At 37.3% G+C, this 21104-nt stretch overlaps 1 protein-coding gene across 2 annotated transcripts in view; it reads right to left on the reverse strand.

Annotated features, from left to right (window-relative positions):
* Positions 1–21104, reverse strand: part of kcnn2 (potassium channel, calcium activated intermediate/small conductance subfamily N alpha, member 2) — a 115622-nt gene that overhangs the window by 62790 nt on the left and 31728 nt on the right.

Raw genomic sequence — 21104 nt, forward strand, 5'->3', positions numbered from 1 at the left:
GAGAAATCTAAATGCTATTTATTTTTTCATTGGACAGTGGGTAGCCATTGGAATAGTTCTGCATTAATACTATGGCTTTTCTGCAGGACCGTCTATTGTTTTCTCACTCTTAGATAAGAAGCATACCCTATATTAAGGAAATATGCAGTGTTCAAACTAGGACTAGAAGCCAAATTATATAGAGATATCCTTGCACTCTTTATGACTTCAAAACTTAAGTAAAAAATTCAAAATTTAACATATTCTTTAATAGCTGCATTTTATGTACAACATGACTGAGCAGTGGGCTACAAGATTAGTACTACAGGAATGGGACCTGTTAGCCAGAGTGTATCTTAAGAGTTATCTTAGCGTTACTGCTAAGGGGCTTGAATTTCAGTGTTTCAGTCACAAAACATCAAACAAATTATTGTTTCTTGAATTAACAGGGCAAATAGCAAAATTGAAGCTACTTTGGTTCTTCTGAGGTAGATAATTATATAACCAGTACACAACCCCCCTTCTACCCTTTGTTGCGACTGTTTTGTTAGCAGGAGTCTATTATGCGTTGGGATTATCTGTGCACTGGTAACCTTATCTGCCATGCAAGGAACTTATATGGAGTAGCTTCAGTTTCCCTGTTTGCCCTGTTTAGCTCCAGAAATAGCAAAACCATAGATCTTTGTCATTAATACAATAAGTAAACAGCAGGATAAGCATAAGCTCTAACCATGTTAAGTCGAGTGGCACCATAAAGCAACAATTGTGGATTGGAAATCCTGTAAAAATTAAGTTATAATAGCCTAGGTGGAAAATATTAAGATTAATAAGCCAAGGAAAGGCCAATGCTGTAAATACATATTCAAAGGCAGTATAGTTTTTCTGACATGAACTACATGTAGTAAAGGAGATAATATTGCTGCTTGGACTGTCGAATAGATAAAAATGCACTCCCCCACCCCCATTAAGTGCACTGAGCACAGGTTGCATAAAGGGCACAATTCACCCAGGAAGCAATGCTTTACTTGCAACTACAGGGCAGCTGTCAGATTTATATACTTTCTTTAAAGCCTACTGTGCCTTTATAAATCATTTATGTGCTGTTTCCCGGCATATTCATATTATACACAGACCTAATTAGATTTTTCAATAATCATCACTGAGTTCTATCACCATATTGGGATATATTTGTTTACAAGCTTAAAATAATATGAATGCAATCACGTCCCAAATTTGGGGAACATTAGGCTAACTAAAGCTAAACATAGAAAGGAGATTTTAAAGGCTATAGGTCCCTTTTAACTGCATCTTCATCATCAGCAGTTTAGTAGCATCAATGGCTTTACACAAACATTACACACCTTTTAAAGAAGAGCTCAGTGGGTAAAGCTTTTAGTGAAGAGTAGACCTTGCAGCTTAAAAGCTAGATGGGTTAGACAAGAATTAAGTGTTTGGGGGGAAACGTGTCATATTTATGTTTGATTATGATGTAGGAGGCTGAAGGGATGGGGATTAGCTAGGGAGAATGAGTACATTTTCATTGATTTTTTTATGGTAGATAGGATTGCAGAAGGCAGATAGAATGTGAGAAACCATTCCCAAGAACATCAGAAGCTTGGGAGAAATGCTGTATCTTCTCGTAATGGCGGGGCATGAGAGGCCATAAGAGGAATTGTTACGGTAGAGCTGGCAAAGAGCCATCTGCATTAAGGTAATGCTCTTTGCTAAAACCCTTAAAGTGACTATGACACATCTAAATCAATGGGCTGATTTTTCAAGGATGGTTAAGGAAGCATAATACAGATGCAATGTGCCGTTGCCTTAAAACAGATCACAACTGAATGCTGCCATGAATTAGCAGTAGCAGTTGTGCTATAGCAGTGGCCGAAGAACCACTAGATGGAGATTTAAAAAAAAATGATTTCATTTACCAGAAGCATTACTGTGAAGTGTCCCGAGTGCCTTGCACACACATACTGTACCTTATATCTATATGTATGTTTTTAGATTTCTACTGCAGCTTATTGTGTGTATGATAGTGAGCTTCTTTTTTTTTTTTTTTGTGCCGTGCAAATGCAGCGCGTAGCGTGTCGACATTTCGGCCATGCCCATTTTTGCAACCACACACCCTAAATTCCACTCCCACTCAGGTGCCCCAAGAGACCTGTTTAGCTTATTAGTTACAATTGTATCTAAGTGCAGGTGTTACCTGTTAAGTATTCTGGGCTCTCTGCCAAAAGTCTACTTATTTAATTAAGTAAGCATGAGAAAAATTGTATCTTTTTTAGCGTTCAGTGCAGGAGATCAAAGAGAAATGAGGGACTTTTCAGTAAGAGTCTGGGACTGTGGGTTGAGCTGTCAAAAGAGGGACTGTCCCGTGAAAATCAAGACAGTTGGGAGGCATGCCCTTGTCACTTCATTGCCTAATATCACCGCCTATTAACTTTTAAATAGGCAGTCCTGGTGTGTTCCATTAAAAACTGGGAAACTAGATGACAGTATCCCATGAATACAAAATGTTTAACTTTTACTGGAGGGGATTGATATATCAAACTGATTTGATTTACTATGGGGGGACCAGAAAGATGTTTCCAAAAGAATAGGTCAGTTCCTTTCTCTACAATACAGAAGCACAGTTTGACTGCAGCAAAAAGTGTTTTGTTGTCAATTTTTTAGTATGCTGCTAGATGTTTTCATTTGGTACAATGCCAGCCCCAGGGCAGGAATGGTGTCTTCCACATAAAAAACACATAACACCTCCACCAGTGGATACAAGACAGTGGGTTGAGCTCTCCATTAGTGAACTAATTTTTATTCTAAATCTGGAGAAAGAAGCACTGCGGATTTGTTTGACTGCTTCATTATTTCAGTGATATCAAAAATCTTCTTTACTTTGTCTCAGGGAACAAGTCCAGATAGTATTGTATTTGTATTTAACTATTTAATATAATGTGTAATTCTTTGGGACAAGATTATGAGGACTATTTCAGTTTAAAATAGAAACTTAGTTTATGTTTTCACATAAGGGCTCATTCATTAAAGTCCGAATGATTCTGAATGGGAAAAGTTTGTATTTTTTCTACTTTTTAGAACTGTATGTATTTTCCACGATAATAATAAATAAATTCCGTGACTTTTTCATACTTTCTGTCAGTTTGTGCGACAAAATCGTATTTGTCGCAATGACTACAAAAGTTTCGGAATTCATTCATGTAGGGACCCATGGGGTTTAGCTCCCCTATGGCTTTAAAACCCTAACTTTTAACATTTTCTACTGTTACTAGGCAGAGTTGTATCTATCTAGTTTAAACTATCCTTTATACCCTATTGGTTAGTTTGGTTGTTTACACCCCTTGCAGACTGATATAGTGTCTGGCAAAGAGGTGTGACTTCCTCTTTGGCTGCCTCTGCTTCTTGGGTGAAGGACCACTGAGCCTGGGAGCAGAACATAGGCCCCGGTCAAGCAATTTTACCCCAGAGGATACCATCCCCTCTGGAGAAGTCAGGGACAGGGCCCCGTGAACGAGGTTTAGCAAGCACAGCAGGTCTCTCATAGCACTTTCTAGGAAAGTGATATAGTGAGCTGTAGTAAGCAAGGGCAGTTTAATAGCCCCAACAAAGGAGAGTTAGTTCTGGGAGTATTTCTCCTATCCGGCAATGCTGCCTCAGTGTAGGGCCACGGAGTAGAGATAGGTGACAGGTTAGCATGAAACGCTGATCCCTACTCACCCGGAGGACTCATATACTAGAGGTTTTCAACCTGAGGGACAAGATATCTTCCCAGACTATCTCCATAGGTGTATCGAGCTGAAAGGTGTATTTACCTTGCCCAGAGTCTACCAAGAGTTGAGATAAAATGGTGTACACCCTCTTTTTCTTCCTCAGTGTACTGTGAAGTAACCTCTACCTCTGCTTGTTTGTGAGTATGTGATAACCCTGCAATCCAATTGTTTTGAGAAATAAACTTGTACTATAGTCAAACTACAAGAACCTCTCTGGCAATCGTATCGAAGACCCATCCTGTTAAAGAGAGTCTCATGTAACCCATGCTCTCGCCTAAATACTAGCCTGGTTTTATCTGAATATAGCCAAACAAGTGTTACACAAGCTTCAGTATCGTGACTTTCTTTTGGCCAGGTTGGAGCTGCAGAGTGCTACTGAGTCCTATGGAAGGCTTCCAAAATCATGCTTTCAAAGGTTTTGCGCCATTTACAATCGTTCGGATACGAAAATTTTATAACTTTTGGATTGCATCCAAAAATTTTTCGTACGACCACAATGTGAATTTTCACGCAATTAACGCACATCAGAAATTATCGTAGTTGCTCCTAATTTTTTCCAAACGTACTTTTTAACAATCTGAAAATCGTACTTTGATAAATCTGCCCCATAGTGTATTGTTCTAACCTTGCTTAGGCACTGTAGTTATGTATGGGACCTGTTATGCAGAATGCTCAGACCCTGGGGTGTCTTTCTGTAATTTGGATTGCCATACCTTAAGTCCACTTAAAAATAATTTAAACATGAATTTAACCTAATAGCTTTGTTTTGTCTCTAACAAGGATTGATTATACCTTAGCTGGGATCAAGTACAAGGTACCATTTTATTATTACAGAGAACAGGAAAATCATTTAAAAAAATAGAATTATCCAATTAAAATGGAATCTATGGGAGATGACTTTCCTGTAATTTGGAGCTTTCTGGATAACGGATACCATACCTGTATGACATATTTTACACCAAACCCATATGGACTGGAGGCTCTGGGTGTTTTAATGGCCAACTCGGTTTCATCATTTCCTCTTCCCTAGCAGGTTATTGAAGAGTGAGGATGGTTTTGCTTGTTATTTCTGAGAACTGATTTTGGTTTAACACAGTACCTTACATAAGTATTTACCAATCTTTTTTTTTTTTGGTGGTACATCTTAGAATAAAATGAATTTAGGACTTTTGCCATTTTATTTACATAACACTCTTAACACTGTGCAGGTGACACACAAATGTTAAAGAAAAAACATCACACATTTGTTGACTGCATATGTATTTACACTGGAGTCATTACCTGATAGACCCATCTTTATCTGCAATTACAACCACAATTATTTTGGGTTAAGTCTCTTCCAGCTTGCTGCAATTTTTGTTCATTCGTCTTGGCTAGCTGTTCTTGGTTAGATTAGGTCCATTGGTGAACAGTAATTCTGTAAATCTATCACCATGTCTGGTAGTTCTCTAATCCTTATGTTACATCTGCATTAAATGGTTCTCTGCCCGTCAGTCAACTGCTCTTTTAATGTTACCATGTGATGAAGCTTTAGATTTTAGATCATTGATCTTATTCTCGACCGAATCTATGCAAAGTAAAGGCCAAAAAAATAATGATGGTCTGATTGTACATCTGCATTACTACTACAGGTGTAGGACCGGTTATCCAGAATGCTCAAGTCCCCAGTTTTCTAGATAAGGGAAGTTTTCCATAATTTGGATCTGTGTAAAGCTGCACTCTTTGTATTTGTGTGTCTTCCTGCAGATATATATACCATTTTCAGAAATTAAAAGAACCTAAAAAAGTAGTACATTTTACAATCATTATTAACCAGTACATCACGCAGTTGGTATTTTTATGTATGAGTGCAATCTGTACTTATCATTTGTTTTTATCTGTATTTAATAATATCGTCATAATAGCATCAGTGCAAAATAACATTGACATTCACTTTTTTTCAATATGCCAGAGAATCCTTGGAAGGCATGACAACCTGTATCCATGGATACAGAAACTCTTGACCAATATAAACAATTAAATAGATACTGCGACATGATGTCAAGAAGGCAGCATCAATTGTATGGAAACTATGTATTAAGACAGCCGCCTATAGCTCTCCAGCTGTTCCTAAGAACTCCCAGATACTACCCAAGGAAAGGATAACATTTGTGGGAAACTGAGTGCAGACTTTAAAAAGTGTGATGGAAGCCATCAGAAATATGAATTTCAAGCAGATCTATATTCCTTATATTATTTTATAATAAATATATTATTAAGAATTAGAGGGATTACTAAACATGCCATGAATGGTTGATTTTTAATTATTCCCCCCGGTGTAGCCTTTAAATATTATGTGATAAAAAAAGAAAATCTTTTATAAGTGATCATTTCCTTCTACCACTATTAGTTCAACTAAAATTGTCATATGGATGGATGGGTACAATGCTCTGTTTGACAAATATTCTCTTTAACTAGGGTTGGGGATTCACTGAATGTCTGTGCCTGCCTTTAAAACAAGTGCATGGAATAGAAAAAAATCATAACATGACCCTGGAACACTACTGACAACTGCAATTACTTCTTCAGTCTATGAAGGCTTAAGCTATATGTATTCGGTTCATATTTATTACATTATACTCTTTACCTCCTTATGAGATCTGCATCCATGTTCTAATATCAACAATCACAAGAACATCTATTTGTTCTCGACCGCTATCTGATTAAGCGTATATATTTCACCATTTCTACCACTGATCCATCTTCCCCTTCTTCTTCAGTGCACTTGCCACTCTTGTGCTTCCTCCTGTTACTCCAAGAATGTCAGTTTCCCACGTTCCAGGTATCTCAAAGTCTCCATAACCAAGAAAAAAGTCTCTCTTTATCAGACATTGATCAACTTACAGCTACAGGATCTGTAATAGTAATCTGATTAGCTTCTATGAGGAGGTAAGTAGTAAACTGGATCAGGGCAAGACAACTGATATGCTATATTAGGATTTCGCTAAGGCTTTTCATTCTGTTACACAGAACAGGTTAGTGCACAAATGGGCTTTGGCTTTTGGGCTTTGGCACTAAGAGTAAAGGTTTGTACTTCATGCTTAGTTATGATCACTGCAAAGTACAAAAATGGATGGATATTTCTTAAATTAAAATGGTACTTTTATTTATACACTTCTTAATACTAGTGTCAAAGCAGCATATTTGTAGAAAGGAATATGGCATTAATAGTGAGTTTTGGACAAGTAAATAGTGTTCCCTGCATTGTACCAAAATGACCCAGTGCCACTGAAAAGCAGCAGCTAGCAAGTGCCCATTGGTTTACAAACAGTTGCTTGTGACTTGACCTGTAATATTTATTTTCCTGACTGCTCAAGCCACAATTGATCAGTTTGGACGTCACATGGATCCTCGCAGATGTGTGCAGTGTCTTTTGCCTCTGTCTTTTCAGTTCCAATTAAATCTATAGGATGTTCCATAATGTCAGTAATTATTATTCTTGTTAATTATCTATTTGGTCCCTGTCCCAGTGGAGCTTATAGGTCCCTTATCACTTTCATCAGCACTTTCACATGGGGAGACTCATTGCAGTTGTGCAAAGCAGCCTTAACCACTATAGAAAACATCCAGTGTGACTTTATACTTCTAATAATGACTAGCAAAAGGGACATAAATAATAAGAATACTTTCACTGCAGCAGGGTCTTTGGGTTTAAAGCAAACCCTGTAACGGGAATAGAGCTAAAAGACAGGAAAGCGAGTATTTTTAAAGGAGCCATTTTTATTAGTGTATCCATTAAAAAAAAGTCAAATAATAATGAAATATAAAATTCTAAGGCCTTTTTCACTGCTTCTCAGAGCTTCATGTATGTCTATTTTCTGTACAACTAATGGTACTCAAGATATTAGTTCCACAATATTCTATGTCATAGTACTGCAATATCCTCTCTTGCTTGAACTGATTCTAAATCAGTCTGCAGAATGCACTTTAAATTTAATAAAATGCAAGGCAATTTAAAGTGTCTATTTTTTGTTTAAAAAAAAGGGGGGGATTTTTTTTTTTTCATCAGCCTATAAAGTTGGGGCCTTTTTTATATATAAATACACAATATAGAATTTCTTAAACTTTTTTAACAAGACATGATGCACAGTCCTGGTTGCTGTAAGCCAATGAGGCTATCCCCTCTTGCTCCACACAGGATCATTGCAAAACGAAACAAAAGCATCTCACACGCTGAAACAAAATGCCTGGTTCCACTGACTAGTGCCAGTCTTCGAAGACTGATTTAAATTGAGTATCATGTAGACTAGTAGTGAGGCATCAAGTTTACAATCCTAATTAACTTAGGAAAACCATAGCTAATCAGTAAAACATGGACCTGTGTTCTCCTGTGTTAATGAATTTAATGTGTAAAGAAGTTGGGATATTTATGGCCAAGAGGCAGCGCTAGGTGCCAGGGGAAAGGGAAAGTGTAGCCTATGGTGAGTTTTAAAAAGTGGCAAAATGGATGCATAGTCTGTATGAAGCAGAGAAAGACCAATGACTATATACTGAAATTACTGAAGGCAGAAGTAAATAAACTGAAGGCAGACTCTCATACGTTTGGGAACAGTGAGATGATATGATGAATGTATTTGGTAGAGCGAGACATGCAGAGACCAATGTGGTTGGTGGCATTAGCAATACTCAGGCTGACATTTAGAGAAAGAGTGAACACCTATTTGGGTATACGATCCTTTATCTGGAAACCCATTACCCAGAAAGCACTGAATTATTGGAAGGCCATCTCCCAGACTTAAATAATTTTTAAATTATTCCTTTTTCTCTGTTATAATAAGACAGTATCTTGTATTATTATTAATTATTAATCCTTATTAGATGGAAAGCAATCCTATTGGTTGCATTAATGTTTAAACAACTTCTTAGTAGACTTAAGGTATGGAGATCAAAAATTATGGAAAAATCCCTTATACAGAAAACCTTAGGTCCCAAGCATTCTAAATTTGTTAGTAAAGAGATATTCCTTGTTAATATGTTTAATATGTTGAGATGCACAGGAATATTTATTTAGAGAAGAATGCCAAGACTGATAATTTGAGTTGAGATGGTTGAGTAAGAATTTGTTAAGAGGCTGATATGTTAAGTAGGAGAAGAGATGTTGCAATTAAATAGAAGGAGGCTGATTTGTTTAGACTGAGAAAAGGCAGGTGCATTGTGGGGAAGGAGAGAAGCATCAGGTTTTTTACACAGCTGACATGGTAATACCCATCGAGTGTATGGTGACAGCAAAATCTTGGTTTGATAAGACAAAAACATTTTTTTTTGTTATATGATGACCCTGAATATATATAACAAAGCACACTTTAAACAGTGGAGGTTATTGTGTTCCTAAGTAACTTACTATGTAGTTAAATGTAAATATAGCAAGTATATATCTATTATTAATTATCTTTAAAATACTATGTATTCTTTTCCTGTGCCCTCAACCACTGAGATAACCATGCAACTTGTGTTTCGCTACACAGTCTTTTAAGTATATTATATATAAATCATTGAACAGCAGATTTTAAGCTTCACCTTACTCCAATTAACTTTTACTCATCTGAAACTTTGGTTGGAACTAATATATCACCCTTCATATCCTTACCCGGCCATAAATCAGGATGACAGCAAAACAGCTTGATACCTGTCTTAATTAATATTTAATGGGTACTTTTACAGTAATTGTAGAAACTTGATCTGTAGAAATGGCACTGAGGGCTCATTCAATATACCCTGAAGAGAATGATCACGGTAATCTGACATTGACCTTCGCAGAAGCTTCCCGACAATCTGCTTACAAGTATTGTATATGCTGAATAAGGCTTTAAGTCATCCCTACTCCTCCTGTAACAGAAAAACCAACGGCAACCACCATGTCCAGTGAGCAACCTTTTTGCTGCTGGAAATTACAATCCCCAGAATTTTAAGGAATGAATAGTCATTTATTACTAATCAAGAGTCAGATAGTTTTACTTTCGTTTTCATAAACCATTTCAACATATAGAAAATAAACAGTAATATTTCTATTACTGTTTTCCTTCAATAGACAGTAAATGATGAGGGAACAAACGCTCACAGCAACATGCCTAGCAAAGGGGAGCTTAATGCAGAGTTTTATCATTATTAGGAAAATGTCTGAACTCGCAATATAGTCCCAGGGAATTCTTATGTAATTATTCTTGTCTCCACTTGATTTTATGAACAATACCACATTTCTGTTCTGATCATTTTGCCATTATTCAAGCGAGCACAGTCATATTATTTAGTCAATAAAAGAATAGATCGTCCCTACTTACAGTGCTAGTACCATAAGTGTAAGAAAATGATTAACCATAATAAAATGGTAAACTTACAGATAAAGCATTTATAAAAACTGAACTGTACACTGGGGTTGTGTTTCCAAATATATATATATATATATATATATATATATATATATATATATATATCATTATAGCAGGAATATTATTATATATTTATTACCTGAATTTCAAAACAAAAACAGTAAGTAATTGAATGAGGTAGAGACTTCATAAGCAAACAAAGGGAACAACGAATATGACAAATACAAATGTATGAGCAGATATTTTTAGTGCTGTCCTTTAGACTGCTGCACTTCTTAATGTCTCCGTAAGCAGCATGCTTTGGGGGTTTCCCCTTTTTAATAAAGGAAAAGTCCCAAGTGCTGGAGGCTGATACTTTTAGTTTAACAAAAGAAAATTTATACACATCATACTTGTGGATTTCTCATTCAACAACAGTATTGTTTTAGATGTGTTACAAAGATATAAATAATTTAACAGTGGCTTGTCACACTGACCAGTAAGCTTGTTATGAATATCCTTAATTGTCAGAGATCAGTTACAATGTAGTTTAGCCTTTTTAAACAATGGCCACTGTGAAGACCAATGGGTAGCGCTGACCGGCTTTAAAGGCCTCATGTAGCATACTGTACACTACTTCTGTACAGCCTGAGTTTTAAAATGAAAAGTTTGGCAGTTTTACTCAACAACAGAATTTTAGCAAATCACTAACTTTCTAAATCCATGCTTGGTCAACATTAACATGAGCCTATCAACACAACTACTGACAGAGCCCTATGATAACAACAGCTTACAGAGAAAGGAAAGCCCTGGAGTTATAAGCACAGGGGCTGCATGACAAGGGATCCGAATAACCAGCAGCCTGATTACACTGGTTTATGTTTAGAGATTGGCAGAACTAGGTTCAACTGTGTTTAAGTGAGAAGGAAAGAGCTAAGGCAGGAGAAGGCTGGCCTGGGGGGTGGAGAAATAGAGGGATGTGATGTCAGAAAAAAAGCACTCACTTCCTTGTCTTCTGATCAGGTAGAAACATCCCACCCACCCTACCCCTTTTTGCATATTTTGCAAAACGTCAGGAGTTTCTCTTCTTTTTGTTCTCATATTATCTATTAATAATTGAATGTGGATGTTTTCCTGAATGCATTGTTATATTGTGCTTTCTGTATCTTTATACGGTATAAACTTGAGAGTCAGCATTGTATTTAATTTATGTTAACTACGATTGCTTGATCCCTGAAATGTTTCCTATCGCCAAGGGGGTCAGGAAGGAATTTTTTCCCTCTTGAAGCATAATTGGCACTAGCTTCGGGTTGGATTTTTTGCCTTCCTCTGGATCAAAACAGTGGATATATGATAATATATTTTAAGTTTTATTTGTCACAGCAGTGGTAAGACTTTACCAGAGTACTGCACAGGTCATTTTAGCAAAGGGAGAAAGGAGGTTCTCTCCTGCACGGTGGATTGATAGATACAGACGCTACTACTGCTTGTGCTAGGTGACAGCCTGCTTGGATTTCCTATCATCGAGACACTGCAGATTCAGGACTGGCAGCAGGGCTGCTGAACTTCTCTCATGGTTGGTAATGCAGCTCCTGTTGGTAGAAGAGTTTGGGGATATCCTCTCTGTAGTTAGAGGCAGTCTAATACTCATTCAAGTCTTCAGCGAGGAACGGCAGAGCATAGTAGCGACCTCTTATGGAATTATGGCTTTAGAATACTGCCTTTGGGTTAGGCTGGCAAGGTCCTATTTATTTGATAAAATGTGATTAAATGCTGTGGCCATTTTCTCCACCTTTGTCTCCTGGCGTTTTATTAAGGTATGTAACACGGGGGTTCAGTGGGTTGCCTCAAGGCGAAGGGTCAATTGAGGAGTCCCCTTGTCAAGTATTCATGTACTGAGATTCCGTACTTATCCTCATATACAGCAGCTGTATACAGAATAGGCTTTAATTCCTAACCACTAACATTCCCATACATGTAAATTCCACTTCAGTTATTAAGGCACTGCCTTGATCCCTGAACACCTTTTATCAGGGTGCCAGTACCCATGAATTTATTGGGTTTGCATATGATGTCATCAGAAGCAGCGCCGATAAACCAGTGACTTGATATGTTCATAGCGTATTCTGCAGAGAGATGAAGTGCCTATAATCAGCCCCTATACTTTAGCACCAGCAGAACAGAATCCAAGATTTAGCTGAATTCCAGCACTTTATGACTTTAAAACACTGCACAATTTAAGGCAACACATTCCTATTTAGGTGAATATAATCAATGCATTTTTTAGGATGCGGATGCTCAACTTTATATTTACAAATTAGGATACAAATTTGGTTCAACTAACACAAGCCTGTGGAGGATTTGCTATTAGGCATAAATCACAAAACCTAATTAATACTGCCATTAGAAGTCAATTATATGCTAGCACTTTGGTTGCCCTTTAGGAAAGACTCCCCTGAGTTTTAAAGAGAACTAATTACCAATCTCCTCATACATTACCTACTGATTCTTAGACTACAGACCACAGTTATAAAATTGGTCCCATGACAACTAGTTACATTTACAGATAACGTGGCTAAAACTGGACCAACAGTAAATACTATAGAGAGAGAAATAAAAGTAATTTATTCATAAATGACATCTAGGTTTATGGCTATTTTTTCACATAACGGCTAATAATTAGTGATGAGTGAATCTGTTCCGTTTCTCTCTGCCGAAAAATTGGCGAATCTTTCAAAATATCTGCGAAACGGCGAAAATGTTGTGCGGCAAGAAAAAATTGTCTCGCGCGGCTGTTATTTCGTCTCGCGCGGCTGTTATTTCGTCTCGCGCGGCTGTTATTTCGTCTCGCGCGGCTGTTATTTCGTCTCGCGCGGCTGTTATTTCGTCTCGCGCGGCTGTTATTTTTTGACTTGCAGCAAATTTTTCCGCGGTTAATTTTTTCATCCGTTTCGCGAAACAATCCGCCAATGGCAAAACGCGGAAATTCACTGTGAATCCATGCCTGGCGAAACATTTCGCCCATCACTACTAATAATAAACAAGATTAAAACAATTACCTGTTAATGACTTAACTCTTTCATATGAAAATTGCCATTCCTCTCATGACCCCTCAGCAGTTATCTCTAACAGTAGTCAGACATTAATATAATGCACTTTTAACAAACATGCCCAGCAAACCTAACCAGAAATGCTTTCCTGCCAACATCCATTACTCTAGGTAGGATACTTGCACATCGTCATGTCATTTCCTAGAAACAAACTGCAAGCAAGTTAAAAAGATCATCCTCTTTCTTCTTCACAAAGCAGTGACCGACTCATTTATTTTCTTTAGAGACAAAGTCACTGAGCTGCTGTGAGGTATTCAGTTTCCAACACAAAATTTTTTTTTTTCACTTTTTTCCCTTGAGATCCGTATGTATTTGAGCTTTAAAAACCTTAATTTCTGTCTAACCCTAAATTGTGTCAATATAAAATTGTCAGTTTTCCAACACAAATCTGTGTTAATGTATTTATATATATATTATTAATAAAAAATGGTTTTCTACTCTACTCTTGCTAAAGTATGTAATATCACTTGACATGTCAAGACCCTTCATTAGAACGGAGCACATACCATATGAAAGCCCTAATGGACTTGGGTACTACCATTCTGTTAATGAAAATCTGAAGGAAATGCGCCTTTCAAGTTTGTTTTCGTGAAGCACAGAGAACAAAATGCCATGTTAGGGAAATCATTGCCATTTAATTAATGAAGACATATGCCCCCATATGTAATAAAAGGAACAAAGTTTGCCCAGTAGCAGTAACCGACGGCAACCAATAAGATGCTTTCTTCTAAACAGGAAATCAGTCAAATCTACCTGCTTATTGGTTGCTATGGGTTACTGCTCCTGGGCAAAATTATTGCCCAGTTATTACACAACCGTCTTAACATTTATCTATTTACTGTTCTTACAGCTAGGGGAAAAGGAAATATTTACAATTATTTATATATAGCCTGTTTCATTTACTAATTGTAAAAATAATTTACAAACAGGATATGCAACTGCTTAGGGTTTGTTTATATAAACCAGCTGTAAAGTGACCATACACTGACACACACTGCAAGCCTATACAATACACATTTCTCATGACTGATTAGCAATTCGCTTAGATGCATACCACATGGCATCTTTAAAATCCATATTTTGTTCTACATTTGTATGACCATTTTGTTTTGTGTTTCCTCAGCTTCTTATTTTCATCATTACCAGGAAAACCTGGTCAACACATGGGGACTATAGAGAACCAGTAAGCCTAACTCCTGACAAGACAGTTGCCTGTAAACATAGCATTTATGATTAAGGATGTTTATTACCTAAATGACTATGAAAAATTAAGCTAAGCACCCATATAGGTAAGCATTTCAAAATACATAAATGGCGATTGACAGACACATTAAAGCATTAAATTCAACTCAACTATGGACTAGAAAATGACTTAGGAACTGATGTAAGGAATGGTACTTTGCAATAAACATGTTGGTATGACCAGAAAATAGCCAAAGGAGTACTTGCTTGGTTTGTCTTATAAGAATATGCTTTAACAGCAGGAGGGCCATAGCAACAACAGAGACCTGCACTTGGGAAAAGCACAGGGATGTCAAACAAAGCGACAACAGTAACACAGGACCCAAGGAAAGGGGGGCTTGCAGCCAGCTTTATGTCTGGTACCAACATAGCAAGCTCTATAATGTCTTTTGGACACTGCCCCTACCTACACTGCACTTACTCCTGCAGCTGATGGTTTAGAGATGTGCATCAATTTGAAGACTGTTTATATGCAGGGTTGATCCTGGGTCTGTTACTGCCTGAGGCACAGACCCAACGCCACCCTCTGCCACTAGTAAGTTTATTCAGTGTGACATTAGCCTTATGGCATGGTAATGTTATAAAGGTCACAAAAGTAACATTTACTAAGCACATTTGAAAGAAAGCATCTGATTGGCTGATATAGATTATCCCATGTGGTTAATGTGATAATGACAATAGGCAGCTAGCTTCCCTTTGGGCACAGTAGTGAATAAATAGGGCAAGATCATAATTTAACATCAAATCTATGCAGAATATAACTTTAAAAATGCAAATCAAGAACTTCAAACAAAAACCCCTACTCTGTAGGTTTCTACTCCACAGCAGGATGTACGTGACATCGTGTTACAGCACAAGGGAAGAGTGAATTGAAAACTGCCTACCCAAGCTTTCTGTAGAACGGCATCATAAATTAATTAGAGAAATCTTGGCTGGATGCTCTGTCAATGTTAATTTGAAGGTTATGGTTACATGCAACCTTAAAAACACATATTTTCTGAGAACATCGGTTACCAAATCAGTTACAAATTAAAACAATGTCACAAAGAAGATTATATCTATTTATTACTTCACTCATAGTTGTCACTGTCATGCACGGTGTATTATAGTTTATCAGTTATTCCAATCCTCTACAACTAAAGAAAAGGAGTATTAAATTTTAAAGAATATGTCTTCTGACCAATAAATACTAAGCAAGTCAAATGGTTAAACTTGCACTCTGTACAGTGTAAAGCCAACCAGATACACACAAAGCTGTTTGCTTTGTTCCCAATACATTTTAGCTCCTTCTCCTGGCTCACTAGGATATATAATTCTATGTATTATCAAAGGAATGTTTATTTCTTCTTTATTTACCAATTACCAATGACTTCAGCCTGCAACGTGTATCTCTGGCATTACACATTCTTCGCCTATCTGCACTACATATATACAGAGAGAGAGAGAGAACCGCACACTCAGGGACTTGGTGTAAAAGAAAAAAAGTTTATTGAAAAGAGAGAGAGAGAGAGTTTTTTCAATAAACTTTTTTTATTGAGAACATCGGTTATATATATGTATAAGCTTTCCGTGCAAGCACAGAACATGCTGTTCTGCCCATGACACACACGTCTGCTTGCATTTATAACATCTACAGATAACTGCACAAAGCAAATCTGTGAAGGAAGACTCCCTGCTTAACAGAAGATCTAAAATAATTACCCAAGCACAAAAAGGTAAATAAAAAAAAAACCTTAAATAAAGTCTATTTTGACAGTAATAGTGTTGCAAAGAAGAGTGAAATGTTGGCAAATGATTGTGACTTCAGTGACCTTGCCGGTTTCCATTCACGTGTCTTTACACATTTTTACTCGTTCGCCTCCTTTCACCTTTTCCAGAAACATTTGCATGTCTTTCCGCATCGTTTCACTCGGAGACATTCATTATTCAGGATGCTTCATTCACACATCAAAACAGTTGTGGCAAAAGCCACTCCAATGTTCATTAAACACTTCCTACAAACTGCTGAGAAGCTCGCTATTTATAAAAATACACTGAGCAAGAAAGCGTTTTTAGGACTAGCTCATATAACGCTCATGTGCTACTAAAACTGAACTACATTCTCTATTGGGCAGTTTTGCAACAAAGAAAACCACAGGTATGACTTTTTTTTCCATAATAGATAAACTATTTATTGCTATATTCTTGTAACTGATATATTTTGGCAATTTTATAGTCGAGGTACGGGGTCCATTATCCGGAAAGCCACTATCCAGAAAGCTCCGCATTACAGGAAGGCCATTTCCCATAGACTCCATTTTAACCAAATCAATCAAAATTTTAAAAAGTGTTTCCTTTTACTCTGTAATACAAAAACAACACCATGTACTTCATCCCAGCTAAAATATAATTATTCCTTACTGGAGGCAGGACAATCCTATTGGGTTTATTTATAGGGGCATTTACTAACATTTATATTTTTTTGTGTTTTTTGCACTCAAATTTCTATGTGAAAAAAGCACAGATGTGTGTGTGCCATTTATTATGTGTCAAAGCCATGAAAAGCTCAATATATCAAGGTCATGTAAAAGTCAATGGGACTTGTCCCAGGCAAATCATAACAATCTTCATTTAAAGGAGACCTGTCACTCTAAAAAATAATTTCATATCTATTTCTATTGTGTTTGTCAAGACAAACAATCAAATTATAACGACGGGTATAGGCAAAGTCGGTTTGGAGACTGCATCAACGTGCCGATGCGGTCCCCGATCCAACCCCCGATTTCAGGCCAGATATCGGTCAGGCAGGCCCATCGGTAGTGCCCATACACGGGCCGATTAGCTGCCGAATTGGCCTAAGGGACCGATATCGGCAGCTAGAATCAGCCTAAGGGACCGATATCGGCAGCTAGAATCAGCCTAAGGGACCGATATCGGCAGCTAGAATCAGCCTAAGAGACCGATATCGGCAGCTAGAATCAGCCTAAGGGACCGATATCGGCAGCTAGAATCAGCCTAAGGGACTGATATCGGCAGCTAGAATCAGCCTAAGGGACCGATATCGGCAGCTAGAATCAGCCTAAGGGACCGATATCGGCAGCTAGAATCAGCCTAAGGGACCGATATCGGCAGCTAGAATCAGCCTAAGGGACCGATATCGGCAGCTAGAATCAGCCTAAGGGACCGATATCGGCAGCTAGAATCAGCCTAAGGGACCGATATCGGCAGCTAGAATTGGCCCGTGTATGGGGACCTTAAGGCATAGAGGTGGGGAAGGCAATATATGATTGATAGCTGGGATTTTTAAATGCTTTTATAATCTTTATAAAAAAAGAATTTGGATTTCATGATCAATTTGAAAATGACTTTTATTATACAGCTTTTTATGTCTGAGTCACAGGTCCCCTTAGGGGTTTTTAGGGTTTTTTTCCCATTTTAAAGTCTCCAAAGATTCCTAGGAAAATGTAAAGATCACAAAAAAAAATTGTAGTTTTCATGTTCTTTTTGTTTTCATCCACATTTTAATTCATTTGTGCTTTTTTGATTGGAATCATTTAATAAATGACTAGATATTCGTGGTTTTAGTGGAAATGAGTTTAGTCCTGGTTTCGAAAACCTCTAAAACCAAAAAAATCAAAATGTTGATAAATCTGCCCCTTAATGTTTACATTATTTTTTAGTAGACTTAAGGTATGGAGATCTAAATTATGGAAAGATCCATTATCCAAAAACCCCAGGTCCCAAGCATTCTGGATAATAGATCCTATACCTGTAATGTTTTTTCCCCATTAAATATTAAAGTGAACCTGGCTTCTGTAAGCTAAGAGTCTGAAAAAGAAGCGTGTTGTCTTCTAGAAAGGCTGCATTGTAACTGGACTCTGCAACAGCTGCCAGTAACCTGAATCACAGATAATGCACCTGCTTTCTTAACAGGAGATGTTTAAAGTGAAATTTGGTAGCAGGCCAAAGAACAGGAGGGGTTTTATTTACAAATGCAAGGCTTTATGAGAACTACATTGTTTACAAACCGGTACAATAATAGCCTTATGAACTTTGTCCCTGTTTAATAGACGTCTTTAAATAAATGGTGTCTGCTACCTACACCTCCTTGAAGGGAAAAGTTTCCTTCAAATATTGTACAGCTTTATTCTATGAGATTTAGGGATGGAATAGACACTTCTCCTTCATCTGAATGTCTATGATTGACTAGTGATGGTGTTGGTGTAGCCATGCTGCCTTGCTTGTTCCTCAGCAATAGCCAATTCCCAGCAGAAAAGTCTGCTACATTTAGACTAATCCGAAGTGACTGACAGGGGTCATGGGTGTTTGACTGTGCAGGTTTTAGTCTATGGAAGTCTAATACCAAAAACCGTCAGTGAATAGAAACACTCTGGTCTAGCTCTTTCACACTTCAGTTCATAGGTATCCATAAATAAACACAAGAAGGGATTATTTTTTGCTGTAGTGGCCCTTTCATGCTAAAAAAAAATCCAAGTCAAAAAGCTGCTGTAGGCCAGGGATATCCAGCTTGTGAGCCTATAGTTGTATTTTAAGATCTCTGCTATAGACTCAGACATACCATTGCTATTATCATGGTGTATTTGAAATGATAATGATTAAAATATCTGTTTATGTATGTGTTTGAAAACTACTGAATTGTGTTCACACCCACAAATATCACAAAGCTGGGGTAAATTACAGCTATGGTAGAAAGCTACGTAAATATTACATATTACAGCTTAGTATTTTAGTGGCCAGTCTATGATTTTTTGTGCCTATTTGCAAAAAATGTATATGGCTTTTAACACATAAATATGTGTACACCTGTCAAGTGCACACTGCAACAGGATTCATTTTTAGGAGCACGGACCCAGTGCCGCTGTAAAAAGGCCAAAGAACAGAAAAACTACTGCCTGCCCTATATTAACCCCATGTTTAATCATTGGGATCAGTGATTCCAGGGTCCCTTTCTTCTAACCACCCATCTGCCTTATTTCTAAATTAATTCTTAAATCTAACAACATATTTAGATATTGCAATCATGTACTGCTCATATATTTGACCCCACCTTTGCCAGAACCTGATGGCTAGCGTTGTATACACAGAAAAGGACCATTGACTCACAATTGTTGGGGGCGACCATTTTGCCCATCCTGCCTGTGGTTAGTAAGTGTTAATATTAATTGCAATAAAACCAAAAGCCAGCCACCAAGATGCTTTGGAACATATTCCTACTTTATAGCTATAAAGAAATTCCTATCACTGAACACTACTATAGATTACATAGTGGGTCCTTAACCCCTACATCCCATGAGTATATGTTTAGATACAGTGCATAAACAAGAAGATATTTTTTTCTTTTTATTTTTACTGGATTCATTATTCATCACCATTACAAAGATAACAATTTTGTTGCTATTCTAACATGTTTTATGCAACTTTTTTTTTTTTAACTGTTTGAAGTAGTAGCCAAATTATTAACCATTTAGATCATTCCTATTATATATAATTCTGTTGTCTGCAAAAGGTTTATGCTTCCAGCGTATTGCACAGTTAAAAAGAAGAAGCACATAATCCTTTGCCTGGGACCTTGAAATTCCTTGAAAGCCTTTGCTTCTTTCACACATATATTAATAGATCGTTCTAATGTCTATTCAAGATGTCTATATAGATGTCTATGCAATTAACAGGGATTCTGCCATTGAAACACCTTTTTATCCTGTCCTACACTGAAAGTTTGTTCTATAGCACAGCGTTGGCTGTTTTATAGAAGTCAATTACTGATACAATAACAGTTCTATCCTATTCTTCGCAGAATGAATAAAAATCACTATAACCTCCCCTATTAAAATCACTTTAGACTGCAGCATAGCTTTTCAGGAGTGCATAACTACAAAACATTTTATATATATTATATATATATATATATATATAAGTTCAAAGTGGGTAGCACACCATAAAAAAGTATTAATTCCTAGGTGCCAGAGCTACGAGTACAAACATTTAGCAAAAGAATGACGGCACTCGTATAGTTTTTATAATAAAGAAAATAAAGAAATCACTTATCAAATGCGAATGGTGAGGTTTTAATGGTTTAATTGATACGTGATTTCTTTATTTTCTTTAATGTAAAAACCCTATGAGTGCCGTCGTTCTTTGCTAAATAAATATATATTTATAAAATGTTTTGTAGTTATGCACTCCCGAAAAGCTATGTATTCTGCAAGTGCAGTTACGGTTCCCGCAGTCAGTTGCAAATTAAACCACTTTCAGAGGTACAAAATGCACTTCCATATAGTTGCATTCAGCGCCACTCAGTCTTGTCTTCCGTTCTACAGCAGGCACTGCTGTTCCTATTGATACAGGGGAACGCTGGAGCTACCTCCACCTCCTGACCCACGGAAGCTCCAGGGCTCTCTTCACCCCCAGCGTCAATAGGCACAGCACACTTGTGCCTAAAGAATCAACCACAGACCTCACTCACATGTTGAACACCGGAAATGATGCCAGCCGGACTTCCACGCAGTTGTGTCTGATGTGCCACGAAACACACACAGTTGTGATAATTCTGATAAATCAGATCCAACTGCAGTAGGCACAATTACAAGCATTGTTCCCTTGCAACTGAAATAACAACACAAAAACTCTGCAGTGTGGGGTGAAAAGAA

This window comes from Xenopus tropicalis, chromosome 1 (assembly GCF_000004195.4).
Source record: "Xenopus tropicalis strain Nigerian chromosome 1, UCB_Xtro_10.0, whole genome shotgun sequence".
Taxonomy (NCBI): domain Eukaryota; kingdom Metazoa; phylum Chordata; class Amphibia; order Anura; family Pipidae; genus Xenopus; species Xenopus tropicalis.